This window comes from Manis pentadactyla, chromosome 5 (assembly GCF_030020395.1).
Source record: "Manis pentadactyla isolate mManPen7 chromosome 5, mManPen7.hap1, whole genome shotgun sequence".
Taxonomy (NCBI): domain Eukaryota; kingdom Metazoa; phylum Chordata; class Mammalia; order Pholidota; family Manidae; genus Manis; species Manis pentadactyla.
Genome location: NC_080023.1, coordinates 65496564 through 65520812, shown reverse-complemented (window position 1 = coordinate 65520812; position 24249 = coordinate 65496564).

Here is a 24249-nt window from a genome sequence, read left to right as displayed (position 1 = left end):
GGATGTCACAGTAAGCCTTTCAACATTGCTAACAAAATGCTGTTTTCTGAGACCTTATCAGTTACCTTATTTTATAATTCAGGAGAAAAAACTGTTAAGAAACGAGATGAAAGGTTCAGATTTTGTAGAAATTAAAAAGGTAAGTACTACACAGACTTTGTAGAAATTAGATGCTATTACTTTATAGGTAACATAATCTTTTGGCCTCCCAAAGAACACATGATCAATTACACATAAAATCAAAATGGTTGTAAGAAAGCTACCTTCTCACCCCATTATTTTATTTTTAAGTTCTATCTTACACATGCTTTACCCAGCTAGTTAGTAGCAGGCCCATAAGCAAACTTTATGGTCACTGAAACATACATACTTTAGCAATACTTTTTAATTTTAAAAATAGAATGAGGAAAAATAAGAATGCTTCAATGTGCAATATAAGCTACTTCATATTTTTCTAAAAAAAAACCTTAATATGTTTTTGATTTCTAATGCTTGTGTCCAATATCAAGGGTAGAATAACAATATTGGCTTTCTTGATTTAATTTACTAATAATGTTTTTGAAGTACTGAAGATGGAAAGTTTGAAGGAGGACAAGGTGAGTCCCAAGATACTTATTCCATAATATAAGGATTCTTTATCATCGCAAAGAGCTTGATATTATTCAGCAGGGCAGGGAAAAATCTAACATATTACCAAGTCTTGCCCATGGTAGACAGAGAGAATCTCCAATTGCTTGAATTACTGTGTCTGAAATATCAGAAAGACAAAATCTTTATACATGAATTGGGAGAGGAAACTTCTAACTTATGTCCTTGAGTCTTACTATTCCAGGCCACCAGTTGTCAACAAGGATGACTTCCCAGCCTGTTAGTAGTGCATACTTTTAAAGACAGGTGGGTAAAGAACTGTAGCATGAAAAAACTGTGCTTCCTGCTCATCTTATGGAAACGTCCACTCAGTGCGACACTTGCATTTGACCCATAAGCAGAGTTTCATGTGATACAGGATGACCCTATTAAAAATAAATACCTGTCTCTTTCATCCCAAGCTTTCTTGGTTTAGCAACAGAGTGTCCATGAAAGATATTACAGGTGGACTCAATCATGTGTCCAAAGAGGGTAATGAATTGAAAAGTGCCATGGGAGTAGAGGTAGCATCTCCATGGATAACAAGAGACGCATCAGGCTAATATCAAAAGAGTGGAAGTGACAAAGCCAGTCCCTATAGACCATCAATTACCTCTAACTAAAAGAGCAACCGTGCTTTGCAGAGACATTCTGCAACCAGCTAGTTTTCAGTCTCAGCTCCAGTGCATGTCTCCCAAGCCCTACTGCCCTTGGGTCCTATGCCCATTAGAGCTTCTGCAGAGACAGTGAATGTCCAAGCCTAAGTGGTCCATGTCCGTTGGATTAAAAACCTCAGGCATGTTTTTCTGTCACTCTGTGCTCCTGTGTTTTCCTTGTTTTTTTAATATAGGAATTGGATTAAACAGCATGCTTTGCAAAAAACAGACAGGAATGCTAATTAAAGGACAGACTTCACAGCCACATGAAGAGCTGCTCTGCACAGAAAGTCTCCTCATTCCATCTTAAACATGGTGTTAGTGTCTCAGTCAGACCAAGCTTGTGTGAACTCTAGTCATTAATGATAGAACATCAAATATTTAGACTTAGTGAAGAAAAGTAAAGTCACAAATTTAAGCAATGATCTCCTTACATTTCTGTTATGATTAGTGCTATTTGATTGGTCTGGTTGAAAGTTAATGTCTTGATTACAGATGCCAGCAAAGAAAGTGTTAGAGAAGCCTGTGTTTGTTCTGAGAGAGGCAAAAATATAATGTTGAAATGTGATCTGACTGCTGAAATTTTAATGTACTTTTTATTATTGTTTGCTGGAACAAAAGGTTTAATCAAAAGAATACCTTAATTTTAAAATCACAATACAATAGAAGCATAAATACAGCATAATCCTTACTTTTATTATTTTTTCTCTAATTTGGGCACCATTGAATCATTCAACAAGCTGATATTGAGCGTGCCAATCCCTGTGCTTTGTATTAAGGATACAACAGTGAATAAATCATAGTCTCTAATCCCAAAACATGACACTCTAGGGAGGATGAATGATGCTTGACAGATGGTTACATAGTAAGGTAATAAAGGCAACAGCAGTTCAGTGCACAGAGTTTTCTGAGTATCTTCCTCAGCCTAAGAAGTGTGTGTTTGTGTGTGGCTGAAGGGAAGGAGGAGGGCAGTGATCAGGGAAGAATTCCTGGTAAAGGGCAAAGAGGGGTAAAATGTATTTCAGATAGACAGAGCATGAAATTGGGGCAGTGTGTCAGCACTGTAAGTACTTCATCATTAGTTGGATACACAGAATTAAAAGGCATTCCAGGAGCTGATGCTGGGATTATAGGCAGCAGCCAGATCAGGAAGGCCCTGGCACATTATGCAAAGGAACAGCCTCTGTTCTCTAGGTCAGGGATTTACCAGGGACTCCAGGGGAGGGCTGGTGTGTGCAGTGTGAAGAATCTGCCCAGGCATCTCTGTCGTGCTCTTCTGGTGCAGAATCACATGTTCCTTCCCTCAGCAAGTAACTGTTGAGTGCTCACTTTGTGTGAGGTGATGTTCTGCACGCTGAGGATACAGAAAGAACAAGATGCTTATAACTCCAGGGGAAAAATCCTGGGCAAGTACTTTTGAAGCCAAAATCAGTCAAAGGGAGAATAAAGTTTATTTCTTACAAGCAGTCGTCCACTTCTGCTCCCCTGTGTCTCCAGCTACCAGGCTGCAGAAGAAGTGCCCCCCAACCTCTCAGGTCCAGATAAGCCCTGGCTCACCATTGTAATCACTTATTGATATGAAAATCGACTACTCCTCCCCACCCCCTAGCAACACCCATGGTATGGAGATGCACTAAAGCCAGGCTAGAGATTCTGGAAATATTGCAATTTTACCCACAATGCTTAAGGTGTCCCCCCTCATAGAGCAGTTGACAGTGGACAACTGGAGAATTTTAAGTAAGATTTTAAAAACTTTCTGACTCTTATGTGGAGGATGGATTTGATGGGGCCAAGAGTAGATTCAAAAAGATAAGTTAGAGGGCTCTTGAAGTAATCTGAGAATCTAGGGGGAGTTGGAAGATAGACCGTGGTAATAAGAATGGACAGATTATTTAATAAAAGTAAATAATAATTAGAAGTAACCTATCTTTATCCATGACCACTATATAAAAGGCATGGGAAAATTTATATGTAGTGTTACATCTAGGGTTACATACAGTATTGACAATTTATAGACAACTGCATTGAGGATGGACATACAAATGTTGATCTAGTGTGCCAGGGAAAGATAAAGCATTTTGTGGTATACCAAAAAATTTCAGAAACAGGACATTTCTGATTTCTCTCATAAACAAAAATGTGCTATCAATTGGCAGAGGGTTTAAATAAAGGACCTTAAAATTTCTGGAATTTTGAACTTACCTTAATCACTGCCTCTTTAAATCTGTGTTGGATATTGTTCATATTAACACAAGCATGAACTAACCATGGCTCAGGTGAGAAAACAATGCAACCGACACTATTTTTTCCTCTGCCAATAACTCAGGGGGGAAGGAATGCACAAATTAAGTTGACACATGGTGTCTAGAAAGAATTAATTCCCATTCGATTCTGGGCAGACTTACAAGCTGGGCTCCATCCATAAAGATTGATGGGAATTCTGAGGTTTGGTTTGTGTGATGTTATTTTCTACTGCCATCAACAACTGGGCATAAGAATACCCATCATTGAAGAGCACCTTATTGTTTTTGCTGCTGTGTTATCCAGAGACATGAGGGAATTGTTCCACACTTGGAAGTTATTCTTGACCTGCATTTGGGAGTTTCGCTGTATTTGTCATGTTGATATCATCTGGCAGGAACACTCAGACATTTATTGTAAGAGCTTTATCATTGGACAAAAATATTTTGGACATGCCAAATCAAATTAGAGCACTTGAACAGTCATCATCCATCCTTTATCCATGATTGGCATTCATTATGCAGCACTGGAAAGATTTACATTAGGATTAATAAACATCATGGGAATATATATATATATATATATTTAAATGTTTCATGCAGAAACTAGTACTGCTTAAGGGACAATTATCCAACCTCACTGGATTAATTGCACCCACAGTGGTCCTTAACACATATGTGCTGGAATTCAAATTAGCTTTAGGCAAATGGTAAAATAGGCCAGATTTTATCTTTGGAATTTCCTTGTTTCCAATGTACTCATTCATTCATTGAAGGTTTATTTATTGAGTAGCTATTATATACTAGACACTGTCCTAAGCAAAAAGCTTCTACCCTTGTGGGGATTACTCTCATGCTTCTTCCAGTTCTGATTCCCAGTCCTCAGTTTATCCCCTTGCTCTAGTTTTCCAAGAAATACAAAATATCCCTATTCTCCTTCCTCATTTTCCCACTGAAATGTATCCCATTCACTAGTGATTACCTTTCTTGATGCTTCTGGGGAAAAATACCTATCTCAAAGACGTTACATTACACCTTTAACTCAATTATGTGTCGGGCTGATGTGGGATATATTGAGGAAAATGGAAATAATTTGGAACACCCATATTAAGCCATGCCATCTGGAAAGTTCTAGCACTGGAATGAAGTAGTAGAGCATAACAGCAGGAAGAAGGTGTGTTCTGAAGCCAGACAGATGCTTAAATCCTAGGTGTACCCCTAGCTAGCACTGTAACTTAACTTTCTTGAGACATGCTTTCTTATACTTTATTAGTGAATATTAGTTAGGGATTAGAAATAATGTGTTCAATGACAGGCAAATTAAACACTCAAGAAATAATTTTCATAACTTTATTTCCTTAAGATTAAAACTAAGAAATGTTTCCACCATCAGTCCAATTTGTTCAGTGGCTATATTGTAAGTAGACTTGTACCAGTAATTTTAAGATCTATGCTGTTTTATGGGGAGAGGAGGCTTTTTAAATTTGTGAGATATTTGCAATAAAGTTGGTTATTCAATACAAAGGACTTTTGTATTGCTCAATAATTTGAAAGCAAAGTTGCTGACTCGATGTGCTATTTGCCCTCACTACTTTAACATTTATTTCCTCCAAAGATATTTTTTCACATAGCCAAAAGACTTCTAAAGCAAGAAGTTAATATTAATACACTATAACCTTCAAATTCTCAGATTCTCCTCTTCAAGTTTCAGCATTGTTCCAATAATGTCCTTCAGAGTAAAATGATCCAGTTCAGGATAACACATGGCATTTAGTCATCATATCTCTTTAATCTTCTTCAAACAACAACAGTTCCTCATTTTTTCTTTGGCTTTCATGACCTTAACAATTTTGAAGACAGTAGGCCTGTTATCTTCTTGAAAGTTCCTCCACTTGTTTGTCCAATTTTTCCTCATGTTTAAAATCACATTATGCATCTTTGGCAAAAACATCACAGAAGTAAACATTCTTATTGCAGGTTGAGAATGTTCATTTTGGTCAAGTGATTAATGTTGTCTCTGTTAGGTGTCTCCATTATAATCTTGTTAAAAAGTACATATATTGTGGATGGCACTTTGAAACTGTGTATTTCCTGTTTCTTATCAAAATTATATATATTTATTTTTAATTTTCATGTAATATGAACTCATGGGTTCCAAGTTCATTCTATGTGTTATAATCCATTACTACCATTATTTATTTTGAAACTAAAAGGGTCTCAGATTTGGCCAATGGAAACCCCTCCAGGTGAACTTGGAGTCTTTGGGGAATGTCCTCTTCATTCCTTCCAGCACCAAAAGGTGCACACAGCCTTATCTTTCACTTTCTCAGCCCCAGTCCTGGAATAACCATTTCCCCAAGGAATGCTGTTTTCTTTTAGGACAGTGTGGAAAGGCCAGTATCTGAATGCTAACTGCTAGTGGGGAGTCTCTTCTTCCATGCCCACACAGTGGACAAAGGGAAAGAATATATGTAGATAAATGACGATAGATAGATAGATAGATAGATAGATAGATAGATAGATAGATAGATAGATAGACAGATGATAGGTAGATGACAGATACATAAATGATGATAGATAGATAGATAGATAGATAGATAGATAGATAGATAGATAGATAATAGATAGATGATAGGTAGATGGCAGATAGATAAATGATGATAGATAGATGATAGATAGATAGATAGATAGATAGATAGATAATAGATAGATAGATAGATAGATAGATAGATAGATAGATAGATAGACAGATAGATAGATAGATAGATATATTCACATCTATTTCATGTATACCAAAAGACATGGAAAAAACATGAGATCACACCAATATATTCAAATCCTATCCAATGCCACAGAAAAGGATAGAGAAAGAATAGAAGGAAAAGGGAAAAGGAAGAAAAAGAAAGAAAATAAAAGGAAGGTAACCAGCAAGGTGAGGGAGATAAAGGAAAGGAAGGGAAAGAGAGAGAAACAGAAAAAGGAAGAGATGAGGAAGGAAAAATGGGACACTGTGGTGTTTTTAGATATCCCTTTAGAAGAGTTTAGAAGAGAAGCATGCAGCCATATTTTAAATGGAATGATAGCAGAGGCTTTAAAAATGCATGTGTGTTTATTTTTACTTGCATTCTGAACAATCAGGCTTGCTCACTCCTATACTTCTGTCTCTTCATTAGAACATGAAGAAGCACTGAGGCTATTTCAGAACAGCTGTCAGTCAACCAGCCCCCAAATCTGTAAGAGATCCCAGCCTGAATGAGCAGAACTGCCTACTCAATACATAACTAATTGTCAAAACATGAGGAATCCAGCCAAGACTAGAAGAACCTCCCACTTAACCTGTAGTGCTGTGAACAATAATACTTTGGCTATTATTTTAAGACATCTTTTAGGGTAACATGTTGTGTAGCATTATTCTGGCTTATTGAATTAAACTGGACTTTATACTTTGAAGTCAGAAATATTCTTCTCCTATCAATTTTAAATTATCTTTAGCAGTCAGTGTCCCATAGGCACTATTTCACTCAAAGAGGGTAAGATAGAGGTGTATGAATAGGACCATTGTCATAGGGTCTCACCTCTGTCTGATTCACTGCATAACCACAGAATAAAATGCATAGCTACGTAGTGAGTGTTTCAAGAGCACGACAATGCATTATTTTTTTCTTTGTTTATCTAACACCTGGGAAAGCCCCTACTATATCTGCAAAATTGTAGAAACTCATTCAATAAATGAATAAATAAAAAGACAAGTGAATTCTGACCAGTTATTTTAAAATTCGAGAACAATAAATAATTAATGAATGGAAGAGTGACGATTCAAATTCAGTATCTAAGAAGCTCTTTGTTTAAAATAGTTAATCCCTGTACTAAAATCCCTGTACCTCTAAAACAAGCCAATAGATTGGAGTCCACAAATGAAAAAGTAAGCAAGAATAAAGGAGATGAGCAATGTTAATGAATGGGACAGTTTTATAATGCAAACATAACAGCAAAAGAATAAGGAAGAAACACATTCCATTTTGATAAAAATCAGCTTCCCTAGAACTTCCCAGTGCATGATTTACATACCACAAAATCCTAAAAAGAGCTAGATGTTCAGGCAATATTTTCAAAGTGAGGCACAAGAAGTATGCCAGGACTCCTGGGTTTCTGTAAATGTGGCAACATTGCCTCAGAAGGGGATGTGCACAGTTGTGTTCCTTGTGATCTCAATAGAAATTAATTTTGTTGTTAGCATCTTTTAAAAATAAAATAAATGTAAAAGCTTGGCTTTCCTTTCCCATGTTCTAATTAAAATAATAATTTTAATAATTATGCTCAGAAATCAAGTTGATGTTGATACATTACCATGCAGAGAGCTCGTGTTGTAGCAATGATGTTTTGTGCTTGGATGATAATAACTGTCAAAATGAAGGGGTTATTGCACAGGACCCATGGGGAATGGCAGGATGACACTCTATGCAAGACATTCTGCTAATAGGCCTGAGAGCAATTACTGTACGGTTTATGATCACAACACTTAACCCTCTCGCTCTCAGACTGTAGGAAGCTTAGCGATCAAACCACTTCGAGGAAATTCTTGGTATTCCATGTTTTATCAGCAAAGACCATTTAAGGGGATGTTATGAAGACTGTCAAGAATGTCTATGCATTAGAAATATCAGCTTAGTCTATAGCATGGCTGCTGCACAGAAGTTAAGCAAACCCAGAGAAGACTGAAGTCTCTGAATTCACCAGCTCCTGAATCAGCCTATTCTGATTACTTGCATTTCTAACTTCAAGTTCAGTTGATCAGTTACTATTTTCTTGTTCTCATGCACTGCTCCTTCACATCAGCATTAAGTTCTCTTTATTTTGTTATTGAGTGTTGTTATGGCATCGTGCTGGCTCCTATTTTTTTTTTTAAAGACAATGCAATCATATGAATTGTGTGTACAGAATATGTAATCATTTCTCTTACCCATTATTCAGCATTCTTTCTAAAATATTCCAAATCTGCTACCATTTCCCTTTCTGTTAACCAATAAGATACCTTGGTCTCTGCTCCATAATTTTTTCTATACACTGATTCATGTTGTTACTTATTTGCCCCATAATCTGCTACCAAGAAAGAGGAGCAAGTTATCTTCAGATTACACTGTAACAAGGTATATAGGGAGGGATAAACAAATTTGATTATTGAAAAGAAACTTCATAGTTTAGAGATTTGGAGAAACAGGTGAGATGTGACATTAAGCCACTAAGCAATTTGGAGATGGTCTCTGAGCCCATAAAATTCAGATATAATATGTTTCCAATTCCAGTCAGCATGGCTTCCAATGACTGATGATTTGAAATAATAATTAACAAAAAATTATCTTTTGATTTGATAATTACATAGATATTTTTACAAATGACCTCTGTGAGGACTTTCTAACAAATGCAGTTTGGATAAATAAGACTTTTTCTCTGTAATCTTATACAATAAACTTAGCTTTCTTTTGTGCAATACTTGACTTAGTCAATTTGCAAAATAGAAGTACTATTGCCGATAATAGCTTTCATTTATTAATGCTTATTTTATAAATGTATTGGAAGTGTCCTCTTAGTTCATGAGAACCCCATCCAGGGCTTAGAGGTACATTTGTTCAGCTTGTAAGTCTAGGGAGTACTATTTACATTTTTAGTCATTGTATCTATATCTAGATAGATGTAGATTTCTTTGTTATCTACATACTTATTATAATAGTTTTCCTACCATTTAGCAGTAAACTTTTGCAAGGGAAGGGTGGCTTTTTCTAATTCACACAAAAGCACCTTTTAGGCCAACAAGAAGGATGATTTTTTTCCTTAGATTTGCTTTTCAACCCCAATATTTGAGATACCCCACAGAAGTTCAAACTATATGACTTTGCCCCCCTGGCTAGACATGTTTGGATCAGTGTTAGACACCTGCCCATACTCAGCTATCCGAATTTTCCCCTGGTATGTTTCTCTGTGAAGTTGGAACTGAGGACATAAAAAGTCAAGAGCTACAGGGAGGATGACTTTTGCCTTGTGATAAAATCAAAGCAGCTAATATGCAGGGAGATAAGAATAATAAAGACATATGAAAAAGAGCAGGGACAAGAAGGGGCAGAGAGGCCTAGTATCCAAGAAATGGTTGGCTTAGTTTTCAATGGCTTTCCATCTGCTGGTTCCAGTCACTTCTGAAATCTGGCTGTCTTTTGTTGCCATGGATTTCAGGAGATATGTACACATTTCTTCATTGAAACAACCTTCCCCTCAATAGAAAAAGTAAATTAGGTTGAGTGGAGAGTAGTAGCCTTGTCAACAGGATATGATGGTACTTTGTGATGACTGTTGTGATGGAAAAGGATATGATGTTAGATCCCACATCAAAATTTGGGGGATACAGAAGTTTTTCTGGAGGAACATGAGATAAAGATGGAATTAGCCAGATGTATAACTGAGAAAAGGTTCCAGAAAGAGAAAACAGCATGATGAAGACCATTGATGAGAAAGAGCAAGGGGAGTTGAGGAGAAGGGAAATAGTTCATGTGATGAAAGAGTAAAAGATGAGACATGACAAAGTTCAGATTAGAAAAGTTTCATAAACTGTCATAAAGAGTCTGTACTTGATCCTGAGAGCCACAGAGAGTCCAAGGCTTCCAAATAGGCAGAGGGCAGCCATTTAGGTAGGGATTTGCAAGCCTTGTGTTAATTTGATTTTTATCCAAGTACCATGTTTAAAACATGAGAAGATACTGGCATTTTAGGGAGAAACAGATAAATCTAGTTAGGAAAGTACAGAAGAGTAGGAAAGATGTGCTGAGGAGAAATAGGCAGAAAAAGAAGGAAGAACACAGGCTGTCCTCTGGTAGCCCCACCAAGGGGTCTGTAAGGTTTCTGCTGAGAAGTCTGATGTTAGCCTGATGGGTTTTCCTTTGTATGTGATCTTTTTTCTCTCTCTGGGTGCTTTTAATACTCTGTCCTTGTCTTTGACCTTTGCCATTTTAATTATTATATGTCTTGGTGTTGTCTTCCTTGGATCCCTTGTTTTGGGAGATCTGTGCATCTCCATGGCCTGAGAGGATATCTCCTTCTCCAGATTTGGGAAGTTTTCAGCAATTACCTCCTCAAAGACACTTTCTAACCCTTTTTCATTCCTAGAGATCCGTTTTTCTCTCTGTGCCTCAGTTTCTTTGTATTCCTGTTCTCTAATTTCTATTTCACTTACTGTCTCCTCTACTTCATCTAATCTGCTTTAAATCCCTCCATTTTATGTTTCATTTCAGATAATTTATTTTTCAAAGGTGTATCTCATTCTTGAATTCCTCCCTGAGGTCTTGAATATTTTTCTGTAGCTCCATGAGTGTTTTTATGATTTTTATTTTGAAATCTCTTTCAGGAAGATTGGTGAGTTCAGTTTCACTTGGCCCTCCTTCTGCTGTTTGTGAGATTAGGATTTGAACCAGGTTCCTTTGGTGTTTCATATGTGTAGTTGGCGCCCTCTAGTGCCCAGAAGCTGTACTCTATGGAACTATTCAGCCCCTGGAGTGATGGTGGGGTCACAGGCAAGTGGTGCTGGTGCCTGGGGGAGGAAAGAGCTGTTTCCTGCTTCCCAGCTGCAGTGCCTGCCTCCATTGCCTGGGTCAGTGGGCCAAGCATACAGGGAGTTGCCTGTATGCTATGTACTTGTAGCTGCCATAGATGTAGTTGCTGGCTTGGTGCCATGGTGGGAGCAGCCAGTTTGCCAGCCGGTGCCGGCCAGGAGGAAGGAGTGGCAGGCTGTGTATCATGGTGGGAGGCCTTGTAGCTATGTTGCCAGCCAGGAGGTAGAGCACCTGAAGCTCCTGAAAGTTGCCAACCTGCTGGACTGAGTGCACCCCGAAAGTTTTGTCCATCTGTCCTTTCTCCTGAGCAGTAAGCTCTGTGCAATCCTTGCCCCTTTACCAGCCCTCTCGCTGTTAGGAAGTCTCTCAGACTGCCTGCCTTTCTTCAGATCTCCAGGGATGGGCATTCAGCAGTCCTAGGCCACCACCCCCTCCCTGCTCCATTTCTCTTCCTCCCATCCATGAGCTGGGGTGGGGTAAAGGCTTGTGTCCCACTGGATCACGGCTTTGGTACTTAACCCTTTTCTGTGAGGTCTTCTCTGTTCCCCAGGTCTAGGCAGTCTACCTCAGCCTTCTTTCCTGTTGCTCTTTTAGGATTAGTTGTATTTGCTATATTTTCATATTATATGTGGTTTTGAGAGGAGGTTTCTGTCTCACCTCTCATGCCACCATCATTAAGTCAATCCCATCTCTATTTTATCTTAATGTCCCAATCAACATTTCTCATTTGTCACCTGTTACACTTGTTTCTCATTATTTCTCATGTGATCTATTGTTCATAACATGATTCTTCTGGTTCTCCAGACTCTTAAGCATCTGTTCTCTGGAGAATATTCTCCTAGCCAACCTTTCTGTAGAAGCCTACACTCGAGCCTTCTTTCAAGGATTCACACAAATTTCCTCTTTACAAAGCTTCCTCTGATCTTCTGGTCAGAAGTATTATTTCCCTTCATGTTCTCAGGACCTGTTGTGCCTTATTACAGCCATTACTGCAGCATAGCTTGTGTTGGGGTTCCCAACTACAATATTTCATGGATTTTAGAATAAACAGTTTTTCATACATCTCCAAAATAGGCATGCCTTCAATGAAATGGCATTTTATAATTGTTTGGCAGTGTTTTGTTTTGTTTATCTTTTTTTCTACTACTTTGTGTTTCATAAAATGATAGTACTTTTCACAATTGTTTGCATCTCTGTAGTTTGTGAGCCCCTGGAGTTTAAAAGCTTTGCCTCATTCCTTTCTCTCCATTCTTCAGCATTAAATGTAGGGTCTTGCTGAAACTAAATGCTCATAATTTGGTTGTTGGGATATAGTGCTGGGATACTATGATTTTCTTCAGTGTCCAAAACATTCCCAATTACAATTTCTTTCAAAGTAAAAGGGTTTTGATGAGACATTCATTACTTAAAAAGTAACATTTATTAGTCTATGTGTTGTGATTGGAGCTTTACTATCATCAGGAAGAAGTTTAATCTGACTTCATTTTCACTCCATTAAAAACCTTGTAACAATGTTCATAAATTAGGCCTCTAGAGTCATAAAAGTATATGTCATAGCTCCAATTTGCACACATTTGACCACATTTGGATATTTAGCATAACTTTAGATTTGGGAATATCTACCATTTACATAAATTAATGTTTTTCATGATTTTAATGAGGGCACACAAACGTATAAATTGTATAATTTTGGTCTGTCCTGTTGTCAATGATACTAATAAACTAGGGATACATTCTGGCAATTAGAGTCCATTTCTTTGCTTAAAATGAACACTTTTTAAAATCATGAGCTCCTCATAGACTTGCCTTGCTTACACAGAATTACAATTAGAGATCATAAAGAAAGTCAACTAGAATTATTATTTTAGGAAAAAATAAGACTTCAGGGAACAAAATAAACTCAAATATGTAGTATTCTGGTCATGATGCTTGAATGCCCTCCTATGCACAAGATTTAATTGCCAAGATTGTTCATGTAGAACCATTCAAGGACACAACATTTACTAACCTGTAAGTAATTTCATTTGTTTACAGACATTTACAGAGGACTTTAGGGGAAAAGGAAAAACAACAGTAAAGAGATGATTAGTCTGGAGCAAAAGGCAACAAGACCAAATCTCAAATGTTCCCTTTCCTTGATGCTTTCATGACAATATTTAGTATAAAAAAACTTACTTCAATTCATATACTGAGTGAAATCTGCTCATATGACAAGTGAATGCTTTCTATCTATCCATTAATTCTTCCATTAACTCTGTTTTTAAGTATTTTCTGAGTTTCCTAATAAACGAAAAGTAGTTGTTGGAATTCTAGGAGATTGTGAGACAATTCATCAAAACAATGGTTTCAAGGATGAAATTTCCTGTCCAGAAAATTCATATTCTCTGACATTCTCTTGTATGAGGTGTAAGTAAAAGCCCTGAGCCATAAATAGTAATAGCTACATTTCATAAAATGCCAGCTGTGCACATATACCAGTTAATCGTTGTTCACAATAACCCTGAAAAATAGGTGTTATCTTCATTTTAGATAAGCAAGCAGAAACTCAGAGAGTTTCAGAGAGTAACATATGGTAAAGCCAAGATTTGAATCTGGGCCTTTCTGCCTGTAAAGAGCACTTCCTCTACCACACTGTTGATGGGTTCCTGAAGCACCATGTTTAGGTTACATTACCCATTATGCCATACCAGTAGATGCTGTAAGTCAAATTTCGGTTTCATATATGAAGAATATTCTAATGATAACAGCTCTTCACAGTGGGATGGAAATAATTCTTAAGCAAGAGCAAGATCATGAGCAAAGTTCCTGAGCAGCTCTGCTTTGGATGAAGGCTTGGACAGTTCAGATCTGTAAGGACTGCCCCATTTTTGAATACTTGTGACAACACTTTATAAGGTAGCTGTAGCAAAGCAAAAAGAGTAAAATTATGAATCACAAGTCATGGAGTCAGTAGTCATGGGTTTGAGTCTTGACTTTTTATGACTGTCTGGGGGTAAATTTACCTCTCTGGGTCTCAGTTCATTCAACTAAAGAAGAAAATGGAACAAAATTACACATTTCAAAGTCACTACCAGAATTAATTGAGAAGCTAAAAATAAAGACACTTTATACACTGTAATGTGCTGGTCATCATACTTTGTAGCATCTCATATGCATGGCGGGCATAGTAATGCATCCAGAAGTACTCCTTTTTTTATTATTAAGGTATCATTATTTACAATCTTATGAAGGTTTCACATGAGCAACATTGTGGTTACTACATTCACCCATGTTATCAAGTCCCCCCCACACACCCCATTGCAGTCACTGTCCATCAGCATAGTAATATGCTTTAGAGTCACAGAAGTACCCTTGAACCTGATATTTATTAAGAACTTCATTCATTCAAAGGAAAATTAGCCTGTTTTCCTAATATAATCCTAAGCCTTTCATATTTTCTTCATTTACTATTTCAAATATAAATTCTGTGTTTTTTATACTGCTATGTTCTTGGTTTCTTCAGGACTTTAATATGGGTGTCCCCTTCCAGAAGAACTAAAACTTTATTGAAGTGTTTGCACCATACTGGTTCTTTCGGAAACCTCTCTCTGGGCCTGTAACTCCCTGCTAACCTATAGATATAAGTAGCTGACTGTTGTCTATGCTATTTTGACTTGTCCTTCCTCTCTCACATGCTTTTTAAAATTATTTTTTGCTCAATGGCAAAATATACTTTAACATAATGGTTAACTGTCATAAAGAAGAAAAAGTAACTTCTGGAATTGCCTGTGCTTTAAAACTAATATGCTCTTCTCTTATTAACAATAACTTAAAATTTTAAATTCTTACACTTATTTTCTAGAGCTAGTGTCATGTTCTAGCCCTGGTTCTGCTGTCTGACAACAGAGCAACCTGCTTACATTCACCTGTCCAAGACTGGTGGCATCTCTACGTCTGCAGTAGAATACAACACACAAGGGGTGCAAAACATATGCTGAGATACATAATATCGATTCCTCCAAGACACCATAGTATCAGTTCTGTGTTGGTTCAGGGTAGACTGTTGCTTCAGGAACAGCATCCAAATGTGGCAGAGATAAGATAGTTCCCCTGGCCTGAAATAGGCCCTGAGAACATGTATTCATGTCCCACGAAGGAGCAAATCACCCACCGTGAACACTATATTCCTGGAAGCACTAAAGTGAAGTTGGGATTCTTCACAGGAATGTAACTGTGTACCCTACCACAAAATACAGCTTTTCTCTTGGAAAAAACACACTAACCACTTCACATGCTTAAGGGAAAAAGAGCATGAGGCTTCTGTTTTGGAGACTCATAGAACCAGACAGCATATACTTACCAACCAAATTTATTAATATCTCTAAGGGAACAACACAGACTTGTCATCAGTTTGCCACGTAGTATCATTAAGTTATTCCAAGTCAATTCTTCCTCATTTCTGTTCTGTGTCATTAGTGGTTTGATGGTGCTTGGATTGCCATAATGAACAGGCTATCATAGTCTTAAAAATAAACTCTTGTTGGCAAGGTTTTGTATTTGCAATTTTGGGTGGAATTTTGGCAAGTAAAAGATGAGCTCCTTAAATGATTTTGTGTGTGTTTGTATGTATGATGAATAAGTTGTACAGAATACTCATAAAGAGAGAATTAAAAATCAAAAGCTATATCAGATCATTTTTTCTAACTTGAATATGGCTTTTTAGGATAATTCTTTTGTGTCATGAAGTCATAACTAAAACATGTTACCATCTTCCTTTCTTTGCATTAATATTTTTATTTTTATTTGTAATCTCTTTTCTCTTGTCATTAAAAATACATACACCTACAAACTGGACTTTGCTTTTAAAAGACACTTAAAGACTATAAGAAAATCCCTATATTAAGCAGTCCCTTCACACACACTTACACAGATTATACATCTTTTAGTGAGAATTATTATTCAAGTTTAAAGACAGTCTAAAATGAAAGTAATAGCCAATGAAAATATAAACTCATTTTATTAGAATTAAACTAGATTTATGTATTAAATAATATTTGAAGGATAAAAGATTATTTATACAAGACTTGTCTCCAACAGGCAGCCTCCTGTAAGAGGAGTTGGCTCCCTACAAATCTTCTAGGACACTGGCTACTGCCCTGTCCTTAAATAGACAGATCTTGGTCAAGCCAAGTCTGGGACCACCACTCTCCTCATTACACCAGAGCAGTGGGGAGAGTTTCCTAAACACAAGTGCTAATGTGCCCAGCCCTGCAGCAATCCTGCCTGGTCATTCAGATCCGCTGTGCTGCTGGGACCCAGTCCCCTGACCACACCAGAGCCAGGCCTGGCGTTCTCCCTCCCTCAGGGGTGCTCACCCGCTGGCAGAATGAGGTGGGAGCCCAGGTTCCTCCACACCATACTGCCATCTCATCCCAATCCCAGCTCAGGTCAGGTAACAGATGGATGCTTCTGTAATTATGCTGCTTCAGAGCCCCCACGACCTGAGGGAGGAGTCCCTCTTCCGGGGTTGGAAGTCTGGCTTGTCTAGACTTCTGGGCTGTGCAAGAACGTGTGGATAGCCAGAGTCCCACACCTGCTGCTGTTCCTCCCTTCAAGTTTTTCCCGTAGAGCACTGCTCTGGCAGGTTGTGCACATATGCCCTCTAGCTATGTGCATTGGTGCCATAACAATTATGGCAGTAAAAACAGACACTACATAATTATTTACTGACTAAAGACTATATTAGCTTTCCCAACAACCCAAAGAAGTAATGAAATTATCTTCATTTTAGAGGTGAAGTCAAACAACAAAAGAAGTTAATTAATTTGCCCTCAACTACTTAAATAATAATTAATTGGGGGGGTCAGATTTTAAACTCAGCTTGGACTTTAAAGACTTTGCTCTGAATCTACATAGTATTACTTCAATTATTCAAATTACTGTTGAAATAGAGAAAACTATTACTTTGTTAACTAAGTCCTATACCAAAGATCCCTAAATCACTGTTAGCAAGAAAGAATAAAGTTTATGGCATGGCTGAAACTCAACTGAGTTCTAGTAGAGACCAAATGTTTAAACTTGTCTCAAAGAGTGAGAGAGGCAGGGGGCCTGCCTCTAACCTCGGTGGGCCTGGAGCAAAAGAGCAAATGGAGGCTGACATAACACATGTCTAGCACTTATGTTATAAATCAAACTAATAATTCATAAATAAAACATGTTCTGTCTTCCTACCTTGATAAGTCTGCTTTAATAGAAATTAGATCAATATGTATGTACATTTGCATTTTTGCATATAGCTGTACTTTTCCTGACTGCAAATCGGCAAAGTATCAGACAGCTGAATTACAACTGTGCTTGTCTGGATGTTCTCTTTAGGCCTTTATGCTAAAATAATACTTTCATAAGTTTTTGATACAATTTTTTCCTTTTTTTAAGGAAAATCACCAAATATGTTCTTCTAATCAATATTTTCATGGAATTTGGGTTCTATTTACAGCCAGGACAGATTAGCTGTTCTTTTTCAGGACACTGAAGTTCTTTGATGGTTCATTTTAATTAATTTCCATTTAGAGAGTCTGCATTTTTCTGAAAGAGTAGTACCTAGAATTTTTAATGACATTTTATAAAGCATTCTTTATATTTGGAAATTAAACATGAATTTTATAAATAATTTTTAAATATTGTACTGGGGTCATATGTGATAAATTATTGTCTCAAAAATAATGTGAAATGTTTTAAATATAGCATATAAATCACTATCACTTATATAGCAATTTCATCTCTTCTTGAAACATAACTAGGTCAATACAGTATTTAAGTTCTGCTTTAAATTTTTTCAATACTGGGATATTATTAATATTTTTAAATGTAGTATCTTGCTAATTTGTTTTCAGCTCTCTCTTCAGTCAAGACTGTACTTGATTTATAATGTCTAGAAAGCCATCTCTCTGATTAATTTGTAGATTATTTGTATGTGAATCTTTTCCTTCATAGTCATACAAATATTTCCATGTCCTTCTGGTTCTATACATTTTAAAGGAATGTCACTTTTGTTGCCTATTTTATATGTAGTTTCTTACAATTTAGAGAAAAAACTTTTTCCTAAGTTAAAAAAAATCCTTTTCAAAGTGAAATATCTGTTTCGGTTTCTTTTTTCTATCCAGTAACTGAAACAAATTTAAAATGTTATTATCCATGTAACTCCTTGATTTATTCTTTGAGGATTTTTGTTTTTTGTTGTTGTTGTACTGTGCCTCTTATCTTTCTAAGTGGAGTCTAATTGCTTTAACAGTCTTGAGTCGACATATCCTTATATACCTGAGAGTCGGAAGAAGAAATCTGGCAGGGAGGGAGGAAAGAGAATAAATACCTTGACCCCACTCTCTTCCTTTTTGCTGATGACATGCTGTAGCTCCCCATTGGCCATGGGAAGCCAGAAAGCTCATCAGAAGCTGTTGGTTGCAGTGTGGGGCTCTGAAATCTCTCAAGGTTTTATTTGGTGTGCCCATTTCTCCATTTGCCGCCAGTGCTTCTGCTAAAGCTGAACCGTTCTGTAGGGGATTACTGTAGGGTGATTGAGGTCACCTGGCCTGGAGATGCCTGGGAGTTATATGTCCTCTGACTGGAGAGGGGCTACAAACCCCTGCTTCCCTGCCCCAAGTTGGAAGACTTTGTGTCACAAGTTACACTGCCCATGGGATCACCCCAAAGCTAGACTTCACCTGAACCACATTCTCCTGTAGCTCCTTTCTATGTATTACATCCTCACTCATTCCCTGGCTGGCTTCTCTTGTGGGCATTCTCTCAGTATATCATGTGTCCTCAAAGCTCCACCTCAGGATCTGCTTCTAGGGAACCTGACATAAGAATAAATATCATGGTCATAGAGATCAACTCCTGGAGCAGGGAACAGAGTAAAGAGAGTGGAATATAAATTGGAAAATCTACTAATGATGTAACAGAGTGAAAAATCTTGGCATCTCTGCCTTCATATTGGAGATGCCTCGTTTGCTGTCTTAGTCTTTGGGTCAAAAAGCTTCTGCTCCATCCTGCAGACTTGCATGTAGGCTTGTTAATAATCATCAAAAGAAGTTTTGTTCATGACTTAAGATTGATGCAACCACCCCCTTACCCAAAACTCACCTTCTCTGAGGAGATAAAGAAGTATGTACAAAAATGATGACTGGATTGACATAGATTTACAGGAACATCATGGCCAGACTCATGTCAATGAAATTACTGGAAGTCAGCTAACCAAAGAAAAGGAGCTACACAACCTTCCCCAGACTCTTGCTGATGTCCGGATATCTGAGGTTGATTGTCATCTCCTGCACTCAGCCCCCTCCAGCTACTCCTTTCCTAATATAAAAGAAGATTGGAATCAACCCTGAGTTAAGATGGTTCTTTAAGATATTAGTCTGCCATCTTCTAGGTCTGCTGGCTTTCCAAATAAAGTCGCTTTCGTTGCCCCAATACCTCATCTCTCAACTTACTGGTATGTCGAGCAGCAAGTGTTGTGAGCTTGGGCTCAGTAACAATGGGAGATATCTTGTACACTGGAATATTATGCAGCTGTGGCAGACACTTCCAAGGTATTCATCCAAAATGCATTTCCCAGTCTTCCTTCCTAACAGACCCTGACTTTGAGAGTAGAACTGCTACATTTCAGGCTAATGAGATGCAGGAGAATTCTCAGGGGAGATCATCTCTTCCTAATTAAAAGGACAAAGCTATACTAGGAGAAAGACATTTTGCCTTTTTCCCCTTTCCTTCTTCATGCCTGAAACAGGGACTGGAAACCTGGAAGGGCAAAAGCCATCTGGTTAACCATGATCTGAAAAGCGTGAGGACAAAAGACTATGTTAAGACAATGTAGTGGAAAGAAATTCTGGGACCCTGTAGGGCCAGTCTCGACTGTCTACCCTTCGATACCTGATTGTGTGAGAAAATAAAGCCTTCTTTATTTCTAAACTACTATTAGTCAGATTTTCTGTTATTTGTGGCTGAACTCATTCCTGTTACAGCAGCCATTGGAAGTATAAAATAGAGTCATACCAGAGACTCGGAGTTGTGTTTTCTCCAAGCAACACACATCTATAACATAGTACCTTTCACCTCTCAGCATTTAGTCCAATCCATGGCTTCTGCACTGAGTGCCCTGAAGAAGAAAGCCAGCACTCTGGCAGGACATACCACATTTTAATCATTCACAGAGACATGATTCTGTGGCCTGAGACAACATATCTGGAGACTAGGGAGGTCACTCAGCAGGCAGAGCAATTTGAACAGGTGTAAGGAAATTAGCCAAATGGAAATGGGCTGAGGATGAAGGTAATTCTCTGTGTCTTGTCCAAAAATGTGTCTGAGAATTATTGACCAGAGTAAATGCTCCTGGCTCTGGTTTCAAATCTTGCCCAAGAGGAAAAAGTAAGTCTTGTCATAACAAAGTGTCCAAGTGACTTTTTGGCAGATATTGCACATATTTTCCAAGAGGAATAGTTTTCTGGGTCAAGTTGCATTTGTGTGAACACAAATATAGGTGCCTTACTTAAATAGCAATGTACAATGTGATAAGTGCTAATACTTCTGACAAGTGTTACAACTGAGGATCTATTTTTTTAAAGCCTTGTGGGTAACATTTATTTGTCTTTGTGATATATACATAATGTTAAAGTCAATTGCTAGGAGCAATAGTTCTGGGCTTGAACTGAATAATTTGGGGACAGGAGAATTATGAGAAATAACCATGTAACAACCCAAACCAATTTTTCACATTCTGTATTAATGTCCAAAAAAGATAACTTTCCATAATTTTCAGGCAGAGATGATAAAATGCTGTTTGGTCCAAAAAGGATGCTGTACAAGATGCTTTTATGAGCCCTTAATATGGGAAGGGGACTATCAGAATACACACTACACACACACATACACACACACCAACCTGGTAATCATCCCTCCATAATCTTTACTTATTTTATAGTTTAAACTTAGTGTCCCCTCTAGCTTTGAACATGAGTCTCATTGTTGAAAATCAGACTCAGCCAACATTTATATGGGAGAGAATCAGCTCTAAATGATGTAAAAAACTGTATTCCCAGAGATCATAATTTCTGGATGTAAAATACTATTCCAAGGAGAAATTTTAAACTCTATTTTTGCCAACTACAAAAACAATGAGTCTTACTACATTTGATTGGTGTGTGAATCAAAACACATTTGACTGGTATGTTTAATACAATAATGACCACATAGAGAAGAAATTTGTGAAGAAACATTCATTTTCAGACAAGAAATGTTTGACTCAGTTTTCATACTACCTAGTACTCTAAAATGTCTATTCATAGTGTAGATATAGTGAACCACAGACAAGGATTCATCTTCTAGTCTGGGTAGATGGCCTACCTTGTCTTCTATTCATTCATTCATTCAAAACAAATAATGACATTTACTGAGTGACCAGCTAAGTACAGGGATTCAAAGACAAATGTGGCAGAATTCTTCAAAGAGCTTACAGCCAATTTAGTAGCAGAGACAAATCTATAAGGAAACAATTATAATTATAAACATGTGCATATAATGAGCACATGCAACAGGGCTATGGCACTATACAATTCCAGAGGGAAATGGGGAAAAGTAATGTCAAGGAAAGCTATACAGAAATGTTTGGGCAGAATATTTAAGAATCTGTGAGAATCTGTTGACTTCATACTGAAGGTGTTAAGTGAATACCAAACAGAATGCATTACATAGAATATAAAAATGGACATGGGGACAAAACTAAGCCCAGGACTGTAAAGAAAGAATGAAGCTTGATCATTAAGCTCTTGCTTGGCACATAAAGATTTGGATTTTAATGGGTAATAGGGGCTCATTGAAGGATTGAAAGCATGTAACAGGACTGGATGTATACTTTAGGAAGTTGGCTTTGATAAATGTGACTATATTGAAGGAGAGGGAGAGTAGAGACAGAGACAATGGTAATGGACAATATAAAAGAAATGGGGAAAAATTGATTAAAACAGCAATGTAGGTACTAGAATAGATAGTATTGAGAGATGCTTAGACATATCACTATCAAAGCTGATAAAGTTTCTTCTGTTTTTAATTTGGAGGTTTGTGTGCAAGATACAGCATTCAATAACATAGGGCATATGAAGCAGAGAAAAGGTGTGTGGAAAAGAGTGGAGAACATAATTCAAATGTGGTCACAAAGGACACACTGGTCAAATTTTCTGGTGGACATTAGGAAATATAGATATGATCTTCAAAAAAACAGTTAAAAAATGGAAAGTTACCAGGAGCAAAAGTAGAATTTAAACTAAAAGAATTGGGTAAAATCTCTCATGAAAAGCATATTAAAAAGAGAAGAGAATTAAGGATAGATTCTTAGAAAATATTCTACTTAAGGGTCAGACAAAAGATGAGAGGATGATAATTTTAATTCTAATCACTACATCTGGCTTACCTGGGTCTCTTTTTCCTTGCATTTGTTATCTGTTTGTAATTTCCAAATCAGATTCAACTGACCAGTATAACAGAAAAACTGTTACTGAACTTGAAAACCATTATAATACGTTGTAGTATACATCTTCAGATAAGTCTCAGTATCCACATATGTCAAAATACTATGCATATTGTTTTGCATTTGCATCAAGAGTTCTAAGAATTTTGAAAGAAAAGATAGAATCATCCACATTGTAACTCTGTGAAGTTATCCTCAAAATACTTCCCCAAATATTCAGGAACTACAATACAGGGCTAAACAATTCTTTCAAGTGACCAGACCTTAGATTACAAATTCAAGAGTGAAAACTCGGCAGTCTGCTTAGGCAAATATAAAGAAAATGTGAATTCGTCTATGAAAAAATATCCCATCTTTAGGTGTTCAGGTTTCAAGGAATATTCATTACTAGATTAATAGTCTTTTATATTTTTAATTTTCAGAGAATTTTAGAAGACATGAGATACTCAGAAACTGCAGCCTTCCTATAAGGAGAATATGAAGAAAACCATAACAATAAAAAATACAGGCCTCATCCTTTCATTTAAAAAGGAAATTTTAACTGAAGTGGCTGCTTCATGCATCTGATACCAGTAAGTGTCACTTTAACTAAATTAACCTATTGATCAAGGACAATGTAACTTTGTTGTTGACAGGTTGCAATAGCTAGGTGAAAGTAAGGACAGTCCCAGTTTTACTTTGTTACTCTTATAGTAGTACACATTAAGAGAACCTTCAGATTAACATGGCTTCTGGCTAGACATTTCCTAAGCCTTAGCATCTGACACTGTTTCCCAAGTACTTTTCTTTCCAGGAAAATAATTTATAAATTTTCTTTTTATGTATCTAATTTTATATACCACCTTGCCCCATTTGATACTCAAAATAACCTGTAGCAGAGGCAAAGTTGACATAATTATTTCATTTTCAGAGATAAGGAAACTGAGATAAAATAATAAAGGTGATTTTAGTTAGAACTTATAACTTTCCAAAACTTAGCATATTGCAAGCATTGTGCTATGAATGTTTCTTCACTAAGGCATCTAATGTTAACAACCAGCTATGGAACTACTAATTATTTTATTTTTAGTTTCCAGATGAAGAAACTGAGTTTTAGAGAGGTTTGAGCACTTTTCCAAGGTCCCATAGCTAGTGAGTGTTAGAAATGACACCCAACTAGATCTGTCAGATGCTAAATTTCACGATCTTAACCTACATTCTGCTTTCTGGATGTGAAATGGCTTTAGAAGCGTCCTTGTGAAGGATTAGCAGTTCAGAAATGGGTAGAGAATCTGGATCATGCAGCAACTGTGAAGCAGTCTGAGGCATGTAGCAGCTACTAAACAGGACTGGTATGGAATCCAGGTTCAGGGCTCCAAATTGTGGGACCCTGAATCCAAATCTTGACTGACTACACCCTAAGCGGACCCAGTTGCATCACACAAATGAGCAGATTCCTAGTTGTTCATTAACCCCTCCAACCAGATAAAAGAGTAATTGTCAACTTTGGATTTAAAATTTTCATGCCATTATTTGATTATCTTTGCTGACACCCAGAGTAGTCAAATCTATTTAGCATTGATGTGGACTCTATGTGTAATTTCAGAATTGACAAAGTCTCACTAGAGAAACCTGTAAGAACTCTTGACAAT